This window comes from Rattus norvegicus, chromosome 11 (assembly GCF_021556685.1).
Source record: "Rattus norvegicus strain SHRSP/BbbUtx chromosome 11, alternate assembly SHRSP_T2T, whole genome shotgun sequence".
Classification (NCBI taxonomy): Eukaryota; Metazoa; Chordata; class Mammalia; order Rodentia; family Muridae; genus Rattus; species Rattus norvegicus.
In genome coordinates, this window is record NC_141544.1 from 39,702,264 (window position 1) to 39,727,918 (window position 25,655).

The following is a 25,655-nucleotide window of genomic DNA, read 5'->3' on the forward strand; positions in this document are numbered from 1 at the left end:
ACTATAGTAGAGATAGGATGCATTTGTTGATTTCTTAAAGAAATAACTCATAAATGTCCATAGTAAATTCTTCTCTGCTGTTCTGTGAGGATAAATACATACATATATATATATATATATGTGTGTTTGTGTGTGTGTGTGTGTGTGTGTGTGTGTGTGTGTGTGTGTGTGGAGAGAGAGTAAATAAGGAAATGAAAATATCCCTAGAATGAAAAATGAAAAAGAAGAAACAAGGAAAAACGTATCAAACACAAAAGACACCCAGACACCCAAACCCCAAAATCATTACTTATGTGTGAGCTAAATGTAGTTAAACAGGAGACCACTTAGTACCTGTTAAACAGAATGATATCGTGTGCTTAGGGATATCCTGGTGTATGGGACTTTTCCTACCGTTGGTGAGAAGAGTTATGTTAAAGCTCATTAGAATGAAAGGTCAGTATTACTCTAAGATCAGAAGTTTTTCTGTGAGACACATCAAGTATCCTCTCACAGGAGCAGGATAAACTGGGAGGAAAACCACATGTTCACGAAAGATATATAGAAAACATGTTTTCCCTCTGGGTGACTCATTTTGGCTTTATGTTTCTAGATTAGGAAAGTCCATAAGATTCCAGTGTAGCATTTACATAAACCAGAATCTCTTTGGCAACTTGTGACTTGGAACATAGGCACTCTCCTATCCCTGTGTGTATCTCTTGTACATGCATTTGTACATCAATAACAAGAGCGAGAGGACAGTGGGGCGGAGCTATTGCTATTAGAGAGGAAACTTAACTATGTTAAATCATCAGTGCTTTGTAAACACAGAAATGACAGGAAAGACTTCTCAGTGGGTAAAGACACTGTTGCACACACCACATACCATCTCCAGAACCCATGCAGAGCGGCCAGGTGCAGGGGCATGCATTTATTAAAAATCTCAGAGATTACTCTGAGAGGAGGAAAGGAGGATCCCTAGTGCTCACTGGCCATCCAGCCTACCACAGAGGGCAAACTCTATGCCAACAAGAGGCACTGTCTCAAAATTAAGGTAGACAGTGTTCCTGGGGAATAGCGCATAAGATTGTCCTTTGTCCTTCAGGCACACACAGATACATTCAGAGCATTGCATACACACAGGCATGCAAACAAAAGAAAACCCAAAAAAATGCACAGAGCATACTATTACCCAAAATGTTCTGCTTTAACTTTTTCTGTCATTATTAAGATGTATATACCATGATGCTCTCCCTTATCAATGGGGACTCGTAATGTCATTATTAAGGGGTAGTAGAAAGTAGGAGATGGGCCTACCTAGAGGAATTAAGTCAATGAGGTCTAGGATCTAAAATAATATACCTTGGCTCCAATGCTCTGACACACACAGTCTCTCTGCTTCCTAGCCACCCATCAAATATACCTCCTGTGTATATTATAGCCCAATTCAACGTCCTTAGTATCATTTCAATGCAGGACAGACTCCATCAATGATGGTGGTTTCATAAGATTAGGACCGAGTTTAAAATCCCTATCTAATTGCAGTCTTTGCCACCCATGCCCAAGTTCCCAAAATGACTCTGAGACTGTATCATTTATGAATAATTGCCTAGGCCAAAACTTTGGTTCATTCCCATTGTCTCATAGCTCAGTTATCCATCCCTTGGATAGTTATCTATCCATCTCTAGTCTAAGTCCTTCCACATGTACAGTTATTTCTCCTCAGATTCTCACAACCATCCTCATCAACGTTCAGGGAAGATTCTCTTCCATGCCTAATTCTATCCCATAAATCCTCTCTGTGTCCCAGAACTTCCACTTCCCTATTTCCTGCCTAAGATAATAGACTGACAGCATTTTATTGACAGGTGATACTTCATACATCACACAAGAGGTTCTCTCTACACCTATCACCTAAAGTTATCTTACATTGAGATATCTTAATGCAATTTACTGCTCACCAGTCATACAAACTCCAGTGCATGCAATTCTGAGTAATATACAATACCCAATATGATAACACAAGATGATGTTACTAGTTTACAAGTGGTTATTTATTACAATAAACTTCTCATTCTCATCTAGAAGGCATATTCTTGCTTAATGGGGGAAAAGCAGTGCTTTCAAACACTGTGATTTTATTAACATGATAGCAGTATTTCCTGCACACAACAGCCCCTGATTTCATTGATGGACCTCATTCAGGACATGAGCTGTATCTGCTAGGTTTGGCTAACTGTACTAAAGTGTTCTCTGTATAGAAATTAAGTAATAACAATAGAAGACACATGACTGCAGTGAATTTTACAGATATATCTTAGGATACATGTTGAGAGAGCCAGAATTTTACCATACCTGTTTCTTGTTTTTCTACAAAAGCTAGTTTTTAAATTAAACTTGAAATTAATTGTTATGGTTTAAATGTGAAATGAATTTCCTCCAGAAGCACTTGTGTTAGAGTGATTTTTTTCCAAATGACAGTGTTGTTTTAAAAGGTCATAGACTCCAAACACACCAGAAAAGCAAGATCTAGTTTCAAAATCATATTTGATCATGATGCTGGAGGACTTCAAGAAAGACGTGAAGAACTCCCTTAGAGAACAAGTAGAAGCCTACAGAGAGGAATCACAAAAGAGCCTGAAAGAATTCCAGGAAAACATAATTAAACAAGTAGAAGCCCATAGAGAGGAGTCAAAAATCCCTGAAAGAATTCCAGGAAAACACACTCAAACAGTTGAAGGAATTAAAAATGGAAATAGAAGCAATCAAGAAAGAACACATGGAAACAACCCTGGATATAGAAAACCAAAAGAAGAGACAAGGAGCTGTAGATACAAGCTTCACCAACAGAATACAGGAGATGGAAAAGAGAATCTCAGGAGCAGAAGATTCCATAGAAATCATTGACTCAACTGTCAAAGATAATGTAAAGCGGAAAAAGCTACTGGTCCAAAACATACAGGAAATCCAGGACTCAATGAGAAGATCAAACCTAAGGATAATAGGTATAGAAGAGAGTGAAGACTCCCAGCTCAAAGGACCAGTAAATATCTTCAACAAAATCACAGAAGAAAACTTCCCTAACCTAAAAAAAGAGATACCCATAGGCATACAAGAAGCCTACAGAACTCCAAATAGATTGGACCAGAAAAGAAACACCTCCCGTCACATAATAGTCAAAACACCAAACGCACAAAATAAAGAAAGAATATTAAAAGCAGAAAGGGAAAAAGGTCAAGTAACATATGAAGGCAGACCTATCAGAATCACACCAGACTTTTCGCCAGAAACTATGAAGGCCAGAAGATCCTGGACTGATGTCATACAGACCCTAAGAGAACACAAATGCCAGCCCAGGTTACTGTATCCTGCAAAACTCTCAATTAACATTGATGGAGAAACCAAGATATTCCATGACAAAACCAAATTTACACAATATCTTTCTACAAATCCAGCACTACAAAGGATAATAAATGGTAAAGCCCAAAATAAGGAGGCAAGCTATACCCTAGAAGACGCAAGAAACTAATAATCTTGGCAACAAAACAAAGAGAAGAAAAGCACACAAACATAACCTCACATTCAAATATGAATATAACAGGAAGCAATAATCACTATTCCTTAATATCTTTCAACATCAATGGCCTCAACTCCCCAATAAAAAGACATAGATTAACAAACTGGATACGCAACGAGGACCCTGCATTCTGCTGCCTACAGGAAACACACCTCAGAGACAAAGACAGACACTACCTCAGAGTGAAAGGCTGGAAAACAACTTTCCAAGCAAACGGTCGGAAGAAGCAAGCTGGAGTAGCCATTCTAATATCAGATAAAATCAATTTTCAACTAAAAGTCATCAAAAAAGATAAGGAAGGACACTTCATATTCATCAAAGGAAAAATCCACCACAATGAACTCTCAATCCTAAATATCTATGCCCCAAATACAAGGGCACCTACATACGTAAAAGAAACCTTACTAAAGCTCAAAACACACATTGCACCTCACACAATAATAGTAGGAGATTTCAACACCCCACTCTCATCAATGGACAGATCATGGAAACAGAAATTACACAGAGACGTAGACAGACTAAGAGAAGTCATGAGCCAAATGGACTTAACGGATATTTATTGAACATTCTATCCTAAAGCAAAAGGATATACCTTCTTCTCAGCGCCTCATGGTACTTTCTCCAAAATTGACCATATAACTGGTCAAAAAACGGGCCTCAACAGGTACAGAAAGATAGAAATAATCCCATGCGTACTATCGGACCACCACGGCCGAAAACTGGTCTTCAGTAACAATAAGGGAAGAATGCCCACATATACGTGGAAATTGAACAATGCTCTACTCAATGATAACCTGGTCAAGGAAGAAATAAAGAAAGAAATTAAAGACTCAAGTTAATAAAAAAAAAGGAAAAAAAAGGTCATAGACTCTTTGAAGGTGGTGCCTGATTGGACGAAGTTGGTTCTGGGTAGAAGTTGGGTGAAACAGTTAAATGTTATAATCTAATTTGTGTTCTAGTTCAACCTCTCCAATTCCTGATCTTCCTTGGTACACAAAAGAAGCCATATGGTAAGTGCTTAACATGAGAAAATCCACCTTTCCTATGCCTTCTCAACCACAATGGGCCCTATCTCCTAAAGTATAGACCAAAAAAAAGATAAAACCTTTCCTTCAAGTTGCTTTATTGAGGTGTTTTTATGAAAGCAACAGACATATCTAACAAGTACATTATTGAATTATACATTTTCCTTGATGAATAATTTTTGTTAATGTATTTTGCTGAGAACTTCATATGCATACATTTGTGGAGGGTATGTGTGTGTATATGTGTGTTTCTTTTGATCAAATATACCCATTTACTTCCCCTCCAATTCCTTCACTATGCACCCTACCACTTTTCCTTCCCAACTTTATATATTCTGTTTTTAAACCCACTGAGTGCTCTTAGTATGTGATCAAATGTAGGACACCCTACAGGATCATGAGTAGTCTTTCAGTGACTTCAACACTGAGAAAATCTGACATCCCCTGACCTAGCATTTATCGCTTGCCAGTAGCTTCTTAGCTGGGGGTATGACATCATATGCTACTCTTCCATTCATGCTTGGCTTTTGATTGACTTGATCTTGTAAAGATCTTGTGAATGCAATCTCAGCCACTGTGAGTTCATATGTGCAACAATCTCATCATGTCCAGCAAATACTGTTACATGGCTCATGTCTATTTTTTTTCCGGTTTTTTTTATTAACTTGAATATTTCTTATATACATTTCGAGTGTTATTCCCTTTCCCGGTTTCCGGGCAAACATCCCCCTCCCCTTCTTTATGGGTGTTCCCCTCCCCACCCTCCCCCCATTGCCGCCCTCCCCCCAACAATCTAGTTCACTGGGGGTTCAGTCTTAACAGGACCCAGGGCTTCCCCTTCCACTGGTGCTCTTACTAGGATATTCATTGCTACCTATGAGGTCAGAGTCCAGGGTCAGTCCATGTATAGTCTTTAGGTAGTGGCTTATTCCCTGGAAGCTCTGGTTGCTTGGCATTGTTGTACATATGGGGTCTCGAGCCCCTTCAAACTCTTCCAGTTCTTTCTCTGATTCCTTCAACGGGGGTCCTATTCTCAGTTCAGTGGTTTGCTGCTGGCATTCGCCTCTGTATTTGCTGTATTCTGGCTGTGTCTCTCAGGAGCGATCTACATCCGGCTCCTGTCGGTCTGCACTTCTTTGCTTCATCCATCTTGTCTAATTGGGTGGCTGTATATGTTTGGGCCACATGTGGGGCAGGCTCTGAATGGGTGTTCCTTCAGTCTCTGTTTTAATCTTTGCCTCTCTATTCCCTGCCAAGGGTATTCTTGTTCCCCTTTTAAAGAAGGAGTGAAGCATTCACATTTTGATCATCCGTCTTGAGTTTCATTTGTTCTAGGCATCTAGGGTAATTCAAGCCTTTGGGCTAATAGCCACTTATCAATGAGTGCATACCATGTGTGTTTTTCTGTGATTGGGTTACCTCACTCAGGAGGATATTTTCCAGTTCCAACCATTTGCCCACGAATTTCATAAAGTCATTGTTTTTGATAGCTGAGTAATATTCCATTGTGTAGATGTACCACATTTTCTGTATCCATTCCTCTGTTGAAGGGCATCTGGGTTCTTTCCAGCTTCTGGCTATTATAAATAAGGCTGCTAGGAACATAGTGGAGCACGTGTCTTTTTTATATGTTGGGGCATCTTTTGGGTATATGCCCAAGAGAGGTATAGCTGGATCCTCAGGCAGTTCAATGTCCAATTTTCTGAGGAACCTCCAGACTGATTTCCAGAATGGTTGTACCAGTCTGCAACCCCACCAACAATGGAGGAGTGTTCCTCTTTCTCCGCATCCTCGCCAGCATTTGCTGTCACCTGAGTTTTTGATCTTAGCCATTCTCACTGGTGTGAGGTGAAATCTCAGGGTTGTTTTGATTTGCATTTCCCTTATGACTAAAGATGTTGAACATTTCTTTAGGTGTTTCTCAGCCATTCGGCATTCCTCAGCTGTGAATTCTTTGTTTAGCTCTGAACCCCATTTTTAATAGGGTTATTTGTCCCCTGCGGTCTAACTTCTTGAGTTCTTTGTATATTTTGGATATAAGGCCTCTATCTGTTGTAGGATTGGTAAAGATCTTTTCCCAATCTGTTGGTTGCCGTTTTGTCCTAACCACAGTGTCCTTTGCCTTACAGAAGCTTTGCAGTTTTATGAGATCCCATTTGTCGATTCTTGATCTTAGAGCATAAGCCATTGGTGTTTTGTTCAGGAAATTTTTTCCAGTGCCCATGTGTTCCAGATGCTTCCCTAGTTTTTCTTCTATTAGTTTGAGTGTGTCTGGTTTGATGTGGAGGTCCTTGATCCACTTGGACCTTTGCTGAAAATGCTATCTTTTTTCCATTGGATGGTTTTGGCTCCTTTGTCAAAAATCAAGTGACCATAGGTGTGTGGGTTCATTTCTGGGTCTTCAATTCTATTCCATTGGTCTATCTGTCTGTCTCTGTACCAATACCATGCAGTTTTTATCACTATTGCTCTGTAATATTGCTTGAGTTCAGGGATAGTGATTCCCCCTGAAGTCCTTTTATTGTTGAGGATAGTTTTAGCTATCCTGGGTTTTTTGTTATTCCAGATGAATTTGCAAATTGTTCTAACTCTTTGAAGAATTATCTCTGATTCTTACTGCCTTATGGTTCCCTCTCAGTGATGGCCATTAGGCCTTAGAGGGAGAGGTGTGATATGGCAGAATGATTTAGACTCTAGCACCCACAGACACTTAGTCTCTGCACAATGATCAGTTGTGCATATCTGTATCAATGTTCATTGACTACAGAAAGTTTCCTGATAAGGGTTAAGTTATTCAATAATTTATAGGCACAACAATAAGAACTCAGGGGACAGTTTATGACCATATAACCATATTTTGTTTTCTTCTATGTCCTAGGAACTTGGGTTTTAAAAGAAATTAATAAGACACCAAAATAAAGGAAGTCCACCCACATAATGTAATATTAAATTTAATATGGAAAAATGGCCACCCTGCTTAAAGCAGTCTACAGGTCAAATGAAATACCAACCAATATCCCAATGCATTTCTCCACAGAAATTGAAGAAAACATTCCTAAATTCATATGAAAATACAAAAAAATCTACAGGCTAGCCAAGACAATCTTGAATAATAAAAAGTTTGGGAAGAAGTTATATTAAACAACCTTGGTGATAACAATAGAAAGGAAATTGATTTAAAAATGAACACCCTAACCAATGGAATGAAATGGAGGACCCCTATATATACATATTCCTATAGTCTCTCAATTTTTGACAAGGAGGAAAAAGAATACAGTGGGGACAAGACAGTGTCTTATTTAGGGTCTCTATTGCTGTGAAAAGACACCATGACTACAATAACTCTTATTTAAAACCAAAAAATTAATGTGGCTAGCTTATAGTTTCTGAAGTTTAGTCTATCATCATCATGGCAGGAAGCATGGTGGCAATAGGGAGACATGGTGCTGGAGCTGAGAGTTCTATATCAAGAACAAGGGCAGGCAGAAGGAGGGAATGTGATATTGGGCATGACTTAAGCATCTGAGACCTCAAATCCCACCCTAAAAGTGACACACTTCTAACAAGGCCACACCTATTCCATCAAGACCATACCTCCTAATTGTGTCACTCCCTGTGAGCTTGTGGGGGCCATTTTTTACAAACCACCACAAACAGCAATAATCTTTGTATTTGGGGTAGGTGTTTACATATTCACCTGTTGTAATTTTCAGAATTTTTCTAAGCTCTTATATCATGTCCTTGTAGACTATGATACAATCACCTCTTCATTGAGCAGTGAACATCACATGCCAGGGGATGTCCTCCTAATTCCTTCCTTGACTAAAGGACATTCATTCCTTGCCCTGAAAAGTATTGAAAGTGTAGCTACTCTATCACATGAGTACCCAATGTCATGGAAAAGAGAGGCTATGTCTACCCTCAGTGTTCTAACCTATGACCATTGGAATGACTACTAGCCTAACATTCCATGAAAAAAGTGAGCCTGAGATGACCACAAGTTCAGTGCCAAGGAGCTTAAACTGGGAGCTAGCCTGAGACAACCACCATTAAGGCAACACACGGGCCTTTGTGGCTCCCAGGACCAGAGGTAAGGCAGAAACTTGTCTGACTGAGGGTCCCAGACAGGAGTAGCCCAAAACAGATGACCCTCACATGGGACCACTCAGGTAGGTGGGGTAAGGAGCAAACCCAAGATGACTACCAGATTAGTGCTATGGGACATAGATAGGGATGTACCTAGCCTGAGAGGACAACCATTCAGACCTGGAACAGGGCCAGATCCCTCCCAGTGCCATAATGCATGGGTGCCACTATGAGGAGCAAGTAGTGGTGGAGAAAAAGATAAACTGAAGGTTGTGAGTGCAATGACGAGAGGTGAAACTGGAGACACAAGGGTAGTGAGTAGCAGCCTAATGTGAGAAGGTGATGCCACCTGGTACCATGGTGAGGTCCTAGTCTGTGCTGCCACTGGGAGCCTTGTCTGAGTTCATGGTCCTGCAGCAGCAGGGTCTGTTACTGCAGTGGCCAGGCAAATGTCCCTGGTCTGAGCTATTTCCAGGAGACATATTGATGTCTGAGGGCTGTGCAGAACTGAACCCACCCCTCACCTGGACATCCTGGGAGAGCTGGCTCTGCACCTCACCAGGGCAGCACAGTGGAGTTGGCCCTGATGGCAGGGGCATCAGTTAGCCTGCCCTGAGAGTGTGAGTATGAGAGAGCAGGCCACACAACTTGTCTGACGTTGAATGGCATGGTCAAGTGAAAGATCACACCTCCCCCACCTTGCTTCTTGACACCTGCAGCAGGCAGAAAACTTATACCTGAGGTCATCAGAGTGTGAAAGCTCTCCTTGCCCATCACCTGTTTCAGCACTCAGGTCTAGCACCTTACCTGGGTAGCACAGTAGAGCTGCCCCTGGATTGGAATGTTGTAGGTGAGCCTGCTTCTTCTTTTCTCCTGGAAGGTGGCACAAAAGAGGGAGAAATGTCTTCTTCCCTTCCTCATCCCATCCTATGGTAGGTAGGAGAGATTGCCTGGGGGTTCTGTGAGTAGGAGAACTAGTCATGCCTCTCACTAGCTGCAACATTTTGGACAATGAGCCCTGCACCTAACCTGGGCAGCAGGGTAGAGCTGGTCCTAGTTTATTGGGGCTGCTGGTGAGCCATCCCTGAGAGCTTGAGAGCAGGCTGAGCAGCTCATATCTCTTAAACCTAGATCCAGCACTTTGAATTGGTCCACCCTACCATCTACTCCATAAATGAATTGCTGGAGTACATGAAGGAACCAGTCTAACATATCCAAAACTTCAGGATCTCCATGACACAGGACAACAACAAAATTTTTGAGAGAAATCTAAGTGAGGTTCCAGTGTTGAAGAACAGCCAAAGCCGGAGGCCTCATACCAGACCAACGAGTCATTGCAATAAATATTTGCAAGCAAAGAGCCATAGTCAAAAGGGTATACTGTGGGACACACTGTGCCACACTAAAGCTTCCACAGTGAGATTTTTTTCTCTGTTGCGGGGGATGAGTTTGCAAGGGTAGAGGACTTTTTTTTCATTCAACATTAATCCTCCTTCACATTCTACTCTGAGTCTTTGTGCTGGCTTTGGTAAGCACTATGGTTATATCAATACTGTAATACTCAGTTTCGTTTTGGTGTCATTTGTGCTTTGCTATGTTCCTCCTCAGCTTACTTCGACACAAGGAAGACAAATCTTAATACTAAGTAGAGATCCCTGAGGTATCATTACAAGCAGCCCACCAGAGATGACCACTCAGACACAGTTTAGGGCAACCAAAGTGTTTAATCTAGCTGGCTGGGACTACCCTTAGGTATTTAGGTCCTAAGTATATCCTGAACCAGTTATACCAAAGGGACTTTAAAGGCAAAAACCACATCTTGATAACTTAATTATCAGCTGCAGTGGGAGCTTTTAGGCAAGCAAGCAGTTTAACAGAAATTAATACAAGCAGTTAGCTGGAAGGGGAGGTTCTTTCCAAGTAGGTTAGTTAACTGAAGGAAACATAAGTTAGCTGAAGTATCTTGGCCTTGGGTCCTAGAATAGAGTTGGGTAATTTTTCATGGGATTCTCCGTCAAGGAGATCAAATCTATTTAAACCTGAAATAGCCTCAATACAAAATGGAGGACTCTGCACTGTCTTGTTTTGTCACGGGACCTACTTCTTAAGAATCAAGCTTCTTGAACCTAATTGACTATGGCATTTTTCCCTAAGATATAAGAAGGCATAAAAATGAGATAGTGCATGAAAAAGTAAAATTGTCACAAGATCATCAGAACAACTGTCAGTTGAATTATGCCTCAAATTTGCAATCCTTTTATATCTATTCTCTTAATCGCTCTCAACTATTTGACTCAAATAACTTTAACAAAACACTGTATGGTTTGACTATCAATAGAGCTTACATAACATTTAATAGTTTATGCTTTTGAACTGATTCTCACAGCCTTCCTGTGTACTTCAAACTTTCTGCTGTGTGAAGTAAGAAATCTGTAAGCTGCATTAGCATGCAAAATTGTGTGATTACTTCTCATCTGTTTTTTTTTCCTAAAGCTTGTTATGAAGGGCAAGCCTTAGTAACAATACTAGAATAGCTAACATTCTTGATGTTTGACTGTAAGCCAGTCCTTGTGTTAACCATTATCATATTAGATAGCACACTCAACAGGATTAATGGCATATACATGCGTTTCTCCTGGTCTTAATGCATAGGTACTGAATCATTATATCTATTAATCTTGAATTGGAGTCATTTCAAACAACACAATTGATACCAGATTAAATATTTTTAATACTCCAATGTGCTTTTTGAGAGGGTTAAGAATACCAGACAGTTTGTGATTCCAAGGTGGTGTTTGTTTTGCTTTATAGACATAGTCTGACTTTTACTTCAACAACTGTGAGACTTGGAATTCTTCTGAGCACTAAACTCATTTCACAATGTACAATTGCCAATAGTTGGCAGTCATATAGTTTCAACTTGATATTCAAAAACACTTGTCAGTTTGAGTCAAGAATCATTAAGTGAAAGATAAAATGTGCATCTATTTCCCCTTTTCTAGAAAAGCTAGCATTTGTCACATATGACTTATAAGGAAACTAAGTAACACTTAGTTAAATTTTTCTAAGACGTAATAAAGTATTTTGAAAATGCACTCCTTGTTACCACATAGATGTGTCAAAAATCCATATTAGAGGATAAAGAATCTTGAAATTGACATGCATTTGAAGGAACTGTTTTACTAGTCTATACCAGAACCATGTATGTCATAAAACAATTCACCTCTAGTAACTGAGCCATAAGGTGATTTTTGCCTCTGAGAACCACATGAATAAATGCATATTGATAATGAATATTGGTTGTTAAGATGTATATGAGCTCAAATTAAATTATAGGACACATTTCATCAATTTCTTTATGTCTTGTCTGGCATATCCCTGCTTGCTTGCCTCTACACCTCTTGGATTCCAATTGGATAGAAGACAACAGAAGGTCAGTCATCTTCAAGACTAGTGGAACTCTGATAGATATACATTGTTTCCAAGGATATAAAGTAGGTTATAATTGCATTTAGTTCTCATGAAAACTTTTCTCCACATCAATGAGAAAAAAGAGAAGTCTGGGGTATTTTCACTCAGTGAATAATATAGAGACCTTGAATGTGAATGTGGGTTTAATTCCATTGCTGTGAAACACACACACACACACACACACACACACACACACACACACACACACACACACACGGTCCTTCTATAATCTTTGCATTCAGGTTACCGACTAAATCACAATGCAAAGTTTTGTTCACTGTTTCTAGCACTGGGATTTGACTGCAGTGCAGCAGGCAAATGTACATCTTTGTACATCTTCTATGGAACTATATCCTGTGTTTGTGCTTAATCATAATTCATTTTTTAAAATCCGTTTAAGGCTTATATATGACAATTCAATATCCTTTCTTCTAGCATGTAAAATATTCTTCACGATATAGATGAAATAGAAACTCTGATGTGATTGGTCTTAATTAATGTGTGATTGAGGTGTTTCATTACCAAAAGCAGTCAGTACTGTTCATACTTCAGAAAAATAACATTAAAAAGCAACGTTGTTTCAAAGGTAAAAATATATTTGACTTATACAGGCAATACAATGGATATTATGACACAAAAAGTCACTTAAAACTGTGGTTTTCAACCTGTCACATATCAGATTCCTGCATATCAAATAATTACAATTCATAAAAGTAGCAAAATTATAGTTATGAAGTAATGACAAAATGAGTGGAGGGCACTCTAACATGAGGGACTATATTAAAAGGTCACAACATCAGAAAAGTTGAGAACCACTGTTCTAAAGTGTCAATCTACTGTTTTAGAAAAAAATTATAAAATGTGGGGTAATCAGAACATAAATACTGTGATCTGGTCCTTTCACATTTTATACACATCAGAACACCTAACTGTGTCCCCTAAAATATGTAAGATTATTTCTCAATTCAAAAACCAAATAGAGGATCTCTATCAGAGATGGGTCAGCAAATGAAAGCACTTGCTCTGAAAGCATGAGGACCTGAGTTCAAATCCCCTCCTAGCCATGACCATGTTTGTCTCTAGCCAGGAAGAGAGAGGCAGATTTCAAGATCCCGAGAGCTCCTTGGACAACTAACCTGGATAAAAGGATGAGTTTTCATTTTAGTAAGAATCCAGTAATGTAAACTAAAAGGTAGAGATCAATAGAGGAGGAAATCCCCTGTCTCTGACCTTTTCATGTATGTTCAGAAACCTGAACCCTCATTTCAATACAACACACACACACACACACACACACACACACACACACACACACACACACACAAAGAACGCAACCTCTTAAAATATTTTGCAAATCCTTGGCTTTGAACATTGTAAGGCATTGGTCCTCACAATTATAAATCAAAGCTCTTCAAATCAGACAAAATTATCTGTTACACTTTGTTCCCCTTCTCCCAGTTTCTTCCGTGGCTTGTGAAGCCTACTAATCACACAATCATCCTAGAGCAGTCCACAGATACTAGGGGAAAGAGGAAGTCTGAAATGTTACATGACAGTTGACATCCTGTTTGTTTCCCCTGCTGACTTTTATTAAATTGAAATACAAAAATACTTTCACTATGACTCTGAAAACATTTGGAGCAAAGGGCAGTAAGGATAGACTGGGAGTCATGAGGGCTGAAGAATTGAGTCATTGAAAATGGCTCGAAATACCACCTGTGTTCCAGTGTCACATATGGATTAAATTATAGGACAGAGAAGGAAGGCTGATTCTTACGCTAAGTGAAGGCAAAAGCAAGCATTGATGAGGTTCTACCAACCATGTACAATTTTCCATTTTAAGTGCAAGGAGGCTGAAGTACTCTTTGCTCTTTTAAGTGATATAATTGAGAGGACTTAGGGTAAAATTTGCATGGCAATTAAAAAACCCAAAATCCTAGTAGTTATGACAGCATTTGTCACAAGGTGTGCCCTTAATGAAATCGCTTGTGACTTTAGGAAAAGTTAGCAAGAAAAGTAAATCCATAAATGACGTGTTCCTAAGCAACAAGAACATGGAAGAGAAAGGTCCAGAAATGACAGCAACAAGGCAAGCAGAGGTCCATCACTGTGTAGATAGATGCTCTGAAACAAAGCAGAAATCCAGAAAATGGTGAATCCTACCACATCCCTCAGTATTTAAGAATGACTTCCTCTCACAACAAACCCAATAACTAGTCAGAATCTTGGGGACCTTTATGATTTAGGGAGTCAAAGTCATTCAGGGATGGTAGAAGGATTATTATTCTGTCCAACTGCCATTTCAAAGATGGAGAAAGAGATCAGACTTGATAAATATGATGGACACACAAGGTGGGGCTAGGAGGATGCATACGTATGCAGAGTCTTTCCTTTGGTACTTACACAAGATGTACATTCATTACACAGGATATGATTGTCTTTCAATGTACTTAGAATGCATACGTATGCAGAGTCTTTCCTTTGGTACTTACACAAGATGTACATTCATTACACAGGATATGATTGTCTTTCAATGTACTTAGAATCTTAATCGAGATTTCAAGAGAGGTGTGTTCTTAATAGGTGGAGGCATTCCATGAGGTATGAAGACAAACAATGTGGGTAGGACTGGGATATGTTCAAGGATGGAGAGAAGTCTCTGATCAGGGAGTAGCTGTATTACAAGGTGCCAGTTGGAATATTGTTAAGGAATGGGTGTCAAGGGATTAGCCTGAATCCTCCTGTAGCAACTTGAAAGCCCTATATAGTAGTCACTCTGACTCACTCCTATACTGACATAAGACTATAGCTGGTTCAAGGAGGAACAGAAGATCCATGGCTACAGAGCATTGGTTCTAGAACCAAGGAAGTCATCACACATGCCCGAAAAGAAAGCATGATAGTGGTGCAAAAGCTGCATGACATAGGCAGCCTATAAACAAAGAAGATAATGACAGAGATCTCCAGGAATAATTCATTTTCTAACTCATGATGAGATACTTTAGGATTTTATGACACTGAATTTCTTACTTCACATAAAGTCTACAGTAAAAACATAAAATGATGTAATAATATACACATAGATTTGTAACTCTTTTGTCACTAGGTGTTATTTTTTGTGAAATAATTTCATTGCAAGTAAAAATTAAAAATAAATTAATAAACACATCTAGAAGTTAATTGAGGATCAATATAGAGTCAAAACTTCCAAATATTTAACATTTTCAACAAGAAACTAAGTTGACTTTAAGAAAACAAGCTTCCTATTGTTAGTTTGTACCAAAGACTTACAAGGATGCCAATAACAGAGTTCTCATGTTTATGTAAGGTTAGACTGGGTCACTAATGACAGAAGAATAAGGAAAAGAAATTCAAATTATGTGGTTTCTGCCATGTGCTGGGTGCTTTGCATTTTCTGATGGGAAACATTCTTTTCCTAGTTTTACCAATATCAGTTAAGGCATAGAAAATGAAATTTTTTTTTGCAAAATCCATTATTGCAGAGACTTTCAGTCAGACACAATTTCCTTTCTCTTCATTCTTAATTACAAAATCCCTCCCTTTTCAGCCACATGCAGCACCCACATACTTGGCAGCCCATAATAAAGACTGGAATTCTCAGGCTTCCATCCATCTTCTGATAAGGTCTAGCCAATATCAGAAGGGGAAACATCAGGGCTGGGGAGATGGCTCAGTGGCTAAGTAAGCTTGCCACTCTTACTGAAGGATGCAAGATGCATTCCCAGGACCCATGTTAGGTGATTCCCAGCCATTTTAACTTTACACTTTTACTCTCAGCACTTGTGGCCACTGAGTCACTGATCTTAGTGATAGTCAGTATCTCTTTCATTGAGTTTTCGATCCTCTCAACAAGAGGGAAGTCATGCCTGGTGCTGAAAACTTAGCCAACTATTTAGGGCTGGTGAACTCATGGGTCCGAAGGAGACGCTACAATTACCACTCTACTAAAACCGAATAATCCCTAATTACACTCTAAATGTCCACCCTTATACCACAGATAAATGTAGCTCTTAAAGCATTTAGAAAGAAGATTGTTAAATGGATACTAGGGTGAGTTGGTGAGAAAAACTTCTTTCTATAGAACAATGAATAACTATGGCTATCTGGAGTAACTGCTTGTATATCCAAACTAGTGTAGATGATTCTGAATCTTCCAAAATACCTCTATGCTCTGAGCAGACCAGAAGACCTAGGGCATGCCCTAATGAGGATTGATCTGTTTTCCTGGAGCGCTAATGTCAGGAGCCTGTTTTAGGTAGGGATCAACTTTTATTCTTTTACATAATGCATAGCTAACATTTCCAACATCATTCTGTATGACTGCTCACCAGTCATACAAATCCCCCTTCCCTTCCACTTAAAAATATATGATGAAACCAACACTCCATGACTATACTGCCCACTCCTACTTAGATCAAAGTGTCTCAACCTCACCTCTTTCTTCTCATTAATACAGAGGGATGTGTTAATTTCTCTTCATAATCAATACATAAACACAACATGCACCGAATTAAAAATTATCTCTTTTACAGTTTCTTTGTAAAAGAAAATAAATTCTATACTGTTAAAGTTATTATATATTGAGAAATTTAATTTCTCTCCAAAAGGAATTTTATGCTTAAAAATATAATTAGTTCTTTCATTTTTATAGTTCCATTATCTTTTTTATTTATCTATCATACATTCATTTATTTACTTATTTATTTATTTGTTTGTTTATTTATTTGAGACATATTTTCTTGTAGTCCAGGCTGGTATCAAATTCAATAGCTGAGGATGACTTTGAAAACATAATCTTCCTGCTTCATTCAGCAAAGTCCTGAGGTTACAACTATGCAAGTCATTGACTATGGTGGCATAACAAGAAACTAAAAATGTCATCAGTTACGATTTTCAACAGAATCACAGTCTATAGACTAATCCCTAGCCACCTCTCTTGCTTGTGGTCTTCCAGTTGCTGTGTCTTCACACTCTGTGCTTTTGCACACAGCTGATCAGAACCTTCTTGATGTAGCATCTCTTTTGTGGAGATGTGGTACCTGAATTTTCTACCTCTACTCTTTGCTTTATTGGATCCCTGAACACTAATACGTCAGTCACTAATCTTCCTTGTAAAACTGAGAATAAATTCATAGTTTGAGAAGTGTAGGTATTACCTTAACACCAAGTACATTTGTCTCTACTCCACTCCTCTGACCATGAGAGCCCATGTTTTCTGACTTACCACAAGGTGCTATCCTCTGTGTCTGGAATCCACTCAATGTACCCATTTTGTCCTTGAGTTCTCTATGTATCAAAATTGTTTCAAAAATGAGCCTTTGAACTGTAGAAATTCTGTATCCTCCATGGTCCACTATCTGACCACTCTGTGTCCAGATAACTCCTCCAGATAACCTCCATGTTTCCTCAAAAAGGCCTCACTCTTGTTTAGTAGTTCCCTTCCTTTTTTGTATATTATTTATAGTTTATTGGAAAGGTAGGCTAAAATAAAAAATATTTGGACATAAAAGTTTTCTTTATTTTTTAAGGAAATCCAATACCTGCAAGGAAATAAATATTGAACATTTACTAAGTGAAATACACATTATTGAGGGATGATGAATTCATTAAGTCATAAATGTCTGTTGAAGCAATTTCCATTGCTTTGAAATCACACTAATTTTAAATCACAAATGAGAAAGTCATGTGACCAATGAAATATGTAGCTAATGCCAGCAAAAATCATAATTTATATCTAAAGATACCATGATAGCACTAGAACAGCTATTCATTATCTCTCAAATAATTCATTTATTGACTTCTTTGCCTTGCCCTATGTGTTTAAATTTTTTCAATAATTTACTTTTCATTCTTTGTGAGTTGAAATCAGCCATGTCTTTTTCACAAAATGGTAATTCCTTTCCGTTCAATTTCTATTTGCCTCAGCTTTGATAATTCGATTACACTTTGCCTTTATTTTTTGTCACATAGAAGAAATCAGTGCTTACCATCACCCACATGTAAATGTGTACATGCCTACACATGTTAATTAGATTACAATCATCTAAGAGATAGATTATTGCACATGACTGAATTCTTAACAATGTTGAGAATATTTTGTACATAACAGACATTGTTCTTGAATGACTGAATCATATACTGAATTGCATTTTCCTATCTCAGTTCAAAGACTAAGAAGTACATTATTAGCCTTTTTCAATTTTTCCTTGAAGCAATTGTGTATCCTTGAATGTTTTTCAATTAATAGTATATTAAGTATCCATAATATCTTGTATCAATTAACTCTATTACCAACACAACCAAAACAGCTTCAAGGATATAACCAATACACCAGAAGAATTAAACTCACTGAAGATGCTGTTCTTCATTTTGATATTTACTAGGAAACAAGCAGGAAAGCACGTGCACAGTGCTTAGGATCAAGGAATTTATATTAACCATGCTGGCCAGGCTACAGGGTTGTCTGGCTTGTATCCAAGCAGTACAAACTCATGACTATCATGGAATCAGGACACCAGGGTTGTACTTCTATATCCAACATCTAGTATAATCAAATGGAATGCAGCACTGAAATATGAAAATCAATGGCTCAGCTAAATCAGTGTTCAAGTTGGCAATTCATTCTATGCAGCTTGTTCAGAATTGAGGAATTTGAAATCGTCTAGACCATACTTCAGACAATGAGCCACAAACGCCAATTCAGAAAATTCTGTGGTTGCATAACAAATTTCTTCTCTGAGTCAATGAAGAAAAGTACTATAATAATAAATATGTAGCGCAGTCAGACCTCGTCATGTAAAGTTCGCCTGTAACCGTATATTATTACAAACAACCAAATGCAAAGGGTACTAAAACCTCTAAGTGCAATACCACAGAGTACATAAAACAACCAATTAGAAGCTGTATTATTGTGCAACAATGGTTCATTAACTCTATACCAACTCTCAAATGTTGCTAAACAGAAAATAATGTAAACTGTTTATCATGAATAGTCATGTTTGTTTATTGAAGAGTTCTGAATTTTATAAATAAATGTCAAGCTACTCTAAAAATGCCCCCGTAACTTTACATATAAATATATACATACACATACTTCTAGGAAGTTAATGCAAATAATGTACTATCTTTTATGTTCTTCAATGAACAGTTGAAATAATTCTTTTATGTAGCTCACTAAATATTTTTAACTCTAGTACATCAGAAAGTAGCAGTCCATATCATTAAATTTTATATTTAGATTGATTATGACAATAAGAGCAAAATTGCCTCATAATTAGTAAAGACCTGACTCAAAAAAATAAATTGACAAATTATTTGCAGTGGAAGAAGAGATCACTAGGACTCTTCTTGCTTTTCTAAGAAAAAATTATGAACAATTTGTCCAAAGGAGTAGGCTCAAATTACACAAATTACACACACACAGACACACACACACACACACACACACACACACACACACACAACTATGTTAATAAACTATACTTTAATTCAATGACAATGTGAATGAAATTATTTTACCACCATTTTTAACATGAAAATTACATGACCAGATTTGAGGCTGTATATGGTATATATAAATAAAATAATATTGTTTTCTATGATAGTGACTATAGTTATTTGATTTCTCAAAATCATACAGCAGAAGGAAACAATCTCTTCAATGAATTTTTTCATTTACTTTCAACAGTGGAACACTTAAGACAGAGTTTTCTTCCAAGAAATATTACTTAATGACTTTTAAAAATAGAAAGAAAAAATAGCTGTCTAGTAAGAATCCATTTCCTCATATGCAGTGTGCTGTAGAAAAAAAAGATGCTGAAGTATTGAATAAAACTCTTAGCGTATCCATTCATAGAGCATGAACTGTAACTTCCCATTCATAAGAAGAAAAAAGGAAAAAATTTGTTCCTTTCATTCAAAAGAAAAGTGGTTGCAGTTGAATACTAGTAAATTGACAGTTATGAAACAAAAATATTGACATTCTCAATTGATTAACAGAATTAGTTTGTTTAATTTTATTAGTGTAAGAAAAATATAATACTAAATCATCTATGATTGTGGCTGTATGATATTGATCAAAACTTCATCAGACAATAGATCATATGGAGGAGCTAATTTCAAAGTTTTTTTTTTTATTAACTTGAGTATTTCTTATATACATTTTGAGTGTTATTCCCTTTCCCGGTATCCGGGCAAACATCCCCCTCCCCCTCCCCTTCCTTATGGGTATTCCCCTCCCAACCCTCCCCCCATTGCCGCCCTCCCCCCAACAATCTAGTTCACTGGGGGTTCAGTCTTAGCAGGACCCAGGGCTTCTCCTTCCACTGGTGATCTTACTAGGATATTCATTGCTACCTATGAGGTCAGAGTCCAGGGTCAGTCCATGTATAGTCTTTAGGTAGTGGCTTAGTCCCTGGAAGCTCTGGTTGCTTGGCATTGTTGTACATATGGAGTCTCGAGCCCCTTCAAGCTCTTCCAGTTCTTTCTCTGATTCCTTCAACGGGGGTCCTATTCTCAGTTCAGTGGTTTGCTGCTGGCATTCGCCTCTGTATTTGTTGTATTCTGGCTGTGTCTCTCAGGAGCGATCTACATCCGGCTCCTGTCGGTCTGCAAAGTTTTATCATGCTAAACACAGCTATTCCTTTTCTTCTTCGTTTGTTCCCATCCAATTTTCCAAGAAGAATGAAAGATTTCAGAAGAACATCTCTGGACTTTGATTTTCATCATCTTGAGCAAACTGCTGATTTTTCTGGAGGTAACATTTCTTCTCCTTCTAAAAGCCAACATGTACACAGTACACAATTATGTATTCATAAGGACAGTGTTTTTATCTACTAATATGACAGATTAATCTGTGAGTAATTCAGATATTCTTTGCCAGAATTGACAGGAAATGGCTTGTAATCTTAGCCTCCAATCTGAAAACTTGTGTGTCTGTCCTCCCCACCCCACATTCATATCAGCATCTAACAGTTTCAGCATTGTGCACTTGTTCAGTTGCTCATCCAAACTTCAAATTATTCCCACAAACCAACTTTATAGGGTTTCCAACCATAAGTTTAAAATCTCTTTAATTATACCTTCTTGGCCTCAATATCAAGCATACTTCCCTTTTCTAGCCCAACTGCATATTTTAACATTTTTTTCTGGTCTACTTCTTGGCTCCTGATTTTCATATAAATTTGGCCAAATGCAGCTAGTAATAACCACGCTTCTGCCAGAATGCAGTAACCTCTTGACATTACCTTGTTGCTTTCAAATTCAGCCTCACTCAAATTAAAAACATTCAAACAAAATGTTGGTGAGTTCTTTGTCATAATTTAATACAAATGATGCCCAGCATTAGAGGAGACAATGAGTCATTTGCATCTGAAATCCTGTATCTGGCTTTTACTGCCTATATTCAATGCCTTTTATGCCCTACAATAACATCATCATTTAGGTGCTATGAGCCCCCAAAGGTTTAGTTTTCCTTATGCCATCCAAAGACCTACCTTCCTATCCTTTCCAATGTTTTCAAACTCCCTACTCAAATTCCTTTCTAAGGTTTTTGACCCACATCTTGGACACAGCCCACATCTTGTCACCAATTTTTGCATTAGCTTATGATATCCGAGAAGAACACAAGCAAAACAAAATGAAGATAGAATATTGGCTCATTTTGAAAGGTTTCATTGTAAGCTATCTTGTTTGTATTAGACCCATTAAGGGCTAATTTTAATTGTCAAATTGACACAACCAAGAATCAGCTCAACAGAGAATCTCAAAGACAGATAGTTAACATCAAGTTGGTCTGTGGGAATGTCTGTGGGAGAGCATATTTTGTTAACCAATGTACAAAAACCCAACCAACTATGGTGGTACAACTCCCTAGACAGGTAATCCTGAACTAGAGATCAAGCTGAGTATAATGAAGCAAACAAGTAACTAATCATATATGCATGAATTCTCTCTGCTCGTGACTTTGGATATGACATAGCTATCCATTTGAAGATGTTATCTCAATTTCCCCCCAGTGATGAACTTTAACCAGAAGCTGTAAAATGAAGTAACCTCCTTTAGGCCCTAACTTATTTTTGTCTAGATATTTTATCATAGTAATATAATAAATTAGAATAGTCTATAGAAAGGCAGAAACATCATAATGGGTGAATTTTGGATACAGTGAAGGAGCATTGTGCACTTCATGACAACTGGGAGGCAGAGAGGCAGGAAGGAACAACAGAAAGGAATATTCTGCAAAGTCATGCCACCAGTGACTTACTTTCTCTCACCAGGTCCTAGTTCTGATATCCCAGTCACTCGCTATTATTCATTCACTCTTGTTTTCTCACCAATAGATTAACTTGCCAACAAAATGAGTGTCTTTTGAAATTGACTTAACACACTAAATTTATTACGAACCACATACTAATGCAATATACTATAAAACGTTTAGTTGACTTTTATATAACTGACTCAGATGTTACTCAGCATCCCAAGAGAGGAGCACGTTCCAGACCAGTGAATTTGGAGAACATTAAAGTTCAAACACTAGATATTCCTTAGTGTATGCTGCTTTTCCATTCTTCTATGATCAAAAATTTGCAAGGTAAATATTCATAAATCAGGGAACATCTGATGAAGCAAAGAAGTGCAGGCCGACAGGAGCCGGATGTAGATCGCTCCTGAGAGACACAGCCAGAATACAGCAAATACAGAGGCGAATGCCAGCAGCAAACCACTGAACTGAGAATAGGACCCCCGTTGAAGGAATCAGAGAAAGAACTGGAAGAGCTTGAAGGGGCTCGAGACCCCATATGTACAACAATGCCAAGCAACCAGAGCTTCCAGGGACTAAGCCACTACCTAAAGACTCTACATGGACTGACCCTGGACTCTGACCTCATAGGTAGCAATGAATATCCTAGTAAGAGCACCAGTGGAAGGGGAAGCCCTGGGTCCTGCTAAGACTGAACCCCCAGTGAACTAGATTGTTGGGGGGAGGGCGGCAATGGGGGGAGGGTTGGGAGGGGAACACCCATAAAGAAGGGGAAGGGGAGGGATTAGGGGGATGTTTGCCCGGAAACCGGGAAAGGGAATAACACTCGAAATGTATATAAGAAATACTCAAGTTAATAAAAAAAATAAAATAAAAATTAAAAAAATTAAATCATCCAGTAATTCATGGCTGTCAACCAAAAAAAGAAAAATCAGGGAACATCTGTATTTCTATGAATCATTCTTTAGAATTATGGTTTGATGTGAAAATCTACATGTTCTTACATACAATGAGAGAGGATGCAGACAAATCAGTGGCTCATCCAAGTGAGTTACCATGACAAAAACTGATCCACTCTTTAGAACAAAATTTTTAATGTGAAGATACGCTCAAGGAGCTGTTTTCACAGTAAGACAATGAGAATTTTCTCATACATGCAAGACTATCAGGATTAGGGATTCAAGAATATTATCATAATTATTGATGAGACATGTATTTTCCCCAAATGACACACATTAATAAATATATTTGATTAGCCTCTAAAACAATATCTCTCCAAGCTATGATCTCCTCCAATAAGCCACACTAAGACACTAAAAGAAGTTCAGAATCAGGCTTACAAAGTAAGAAATATGCTAGTTTGGACAGATTTTAAAGTACTTTATAAATCTATTTCCAAAGACGTTGGTGAAGTAGAATGGGTAAGAATAAACCTTGCAGCTTCATCACATGATATTTCCTTGTTGTTGTTTTATGCTGTAGTTTGAAGGTTTTGTTTTTTAAGTTCTTTGAGAACTTCCTATAAGGTATTTTTGTCTCATTTATGCCTTTCCCGTACTCCTCCGAGATACATCTCCTCTCCCCTGCTGCTCCCTGCTTTGTGTCTCCCTCCTTCCATCAACCTGGTTTATCTTCTTTGAATATTCTTAGATATGTAGGCCTTCACTAAAGACAGACAACCTACCAAGGACTGCACCCTTAAAGAAAGACGACTCACCTTTATTTACCCTGTAGCTATCAACTCTTAGTAGCTTCAGTTAGCTCTGGGAGTGTGTGGTACCTCCATTCTCCATGCTGTCCCAAGTTCTAGGAATTTGCACCTACCCCTAATGTTGAGAAAATATTGTTGTTTCATAGCTATCCATCACCTCAGGCTTGATGGCCTCCCTCCTTCCTCTTCCACAGTGATTTCTGAACCTTGGATCAGTGACCGTGACTTAAATGTCTTCTTCAGGCATGAGTGCTTTATTGTCTTTTATTCACCATACCAAGTTCCATGACAAATTACATGACTTGTGTGTGTGTGTGTGTGTGTGTGTGTGTGTGTGTGTGTGTGTGCACAAATGCACTAGACAAAAAGTGCAGACTTTAGAAAATTAGTTCAGGGACAGCACCATGCAGTCAGAAATAGCAAAAAAGAAACTTGAGTTAAGCAGAAGCTGATAAAAAGAATATTCTGAATATGACATAAAATATTCAGATTTCAAAAAGTAATAATTTAATCACAGAACCACAGACAAAAAAGAACCAACAGAAATTGTAGTTGAGGAATCTCAGACGTTGGATTTACTAGACTTATATCATCTATTCAAAATATCTGAAAAGGAGTGAAATGTGCATGGTACTACAAAGCTCTGACCCCGGCGAGTCAGAAATCTGAAGCAATAAGACCTCAAATATCACAATATTCAAATATCACAAATATCAAATATTACAGAGTAACTCGAAAGCAAGTCTTGGGAAATTAGTGAGAGAGACCTTGTCTCAAAATTTATAAATATACAAATAGAAGGAGTAGAGACATAGCTCAGTGGTTGAATACTTGCTTAACATGTTTAAGTCTTATGTTTTACACAAACACAAACACACACACACACACACACACACACACAGGAAAACTAGCTAAAAATAAAAGAACGTTTAAGAACAATGTTTCATCAAAACAAACCACGATGAGGTGAAAAGTTAAGAAAAGAAATTTGAGAGACAAAGATGATAAGTAAACTATTACTATCACTCCACCAGTGCAATGGTACATTTACCTTAACAATAAAACAAGTAACTCTGGCAACCAATCGGCCAAGCCTATCCTGAGGAAGATAGAGCCCAATGTGTGTGGAACAGCAGCAAGCATACCACATTTAGTTAGGAGTTTTATGATAAAAAAGCAGAAAGAAATACATAGAATGATTTTTTAAATACATAAAATATTTTCAGAAATTTTATTTGAAAGAAATTCTTTAATTTGAAACTGTATAGGGGAAAATCAGGATCTAACAATATCACTTGTCATGCTTCTGAATAAAGAAGAGCCCAAAATGAGTAAGGTAAACAAAACTTAAATAGAAGTGTTGTGTATCAACAGTATTTTTTTTGTGCTTCTGTATGAATATTTAGATATTTCTTCTATTTATGTGAATAATAGCATTGTAATTTCATGGGAGTTGCATGAAATCTGTAGATGTTTTTTGATAAGTTGGATATTTCTACAGTATGAATTCTTCTCCATGAACAT

The 25,655-nt window shown here is 37.9% G+C and overlaps 1 long non-coding RNA gene and 1 other non-coding gene across 2 annotated transcripts in view; both read left to right on the forward strand.

Annotated features, from left to right (window-relative positions):
- Positions 1-8,420: 8,420 nt before the first annotated feature.
- LOC120095764 (small nucleolar RNA SNORA17) lies at positions 8,421-8,549 on the forward strand. The gene has a single exon (XR_015633812.1). It is a non-coding gene; the product is annotated as a small nucleolar RNA SNORA17 (small nucleolar RNA).
- Positions 8,550-8,559: 10 nt separating this feature from the next.
- Positions 8,560-25,655, forward strand: part of LOC148002492 (uncharacterized) — a 37,333-nt gene continuing 20,237 nt past the window's right edge. Inside the window, exon 1 of the long non-coding RNA XR_015633010.1 lies at positions 8,560-8,671. This is a non-coding gene — a long non-coding RNA (uncharacterized LOC148002492). The remainder of the gene's footprint in view (positions 8,672-25,655) is intronic.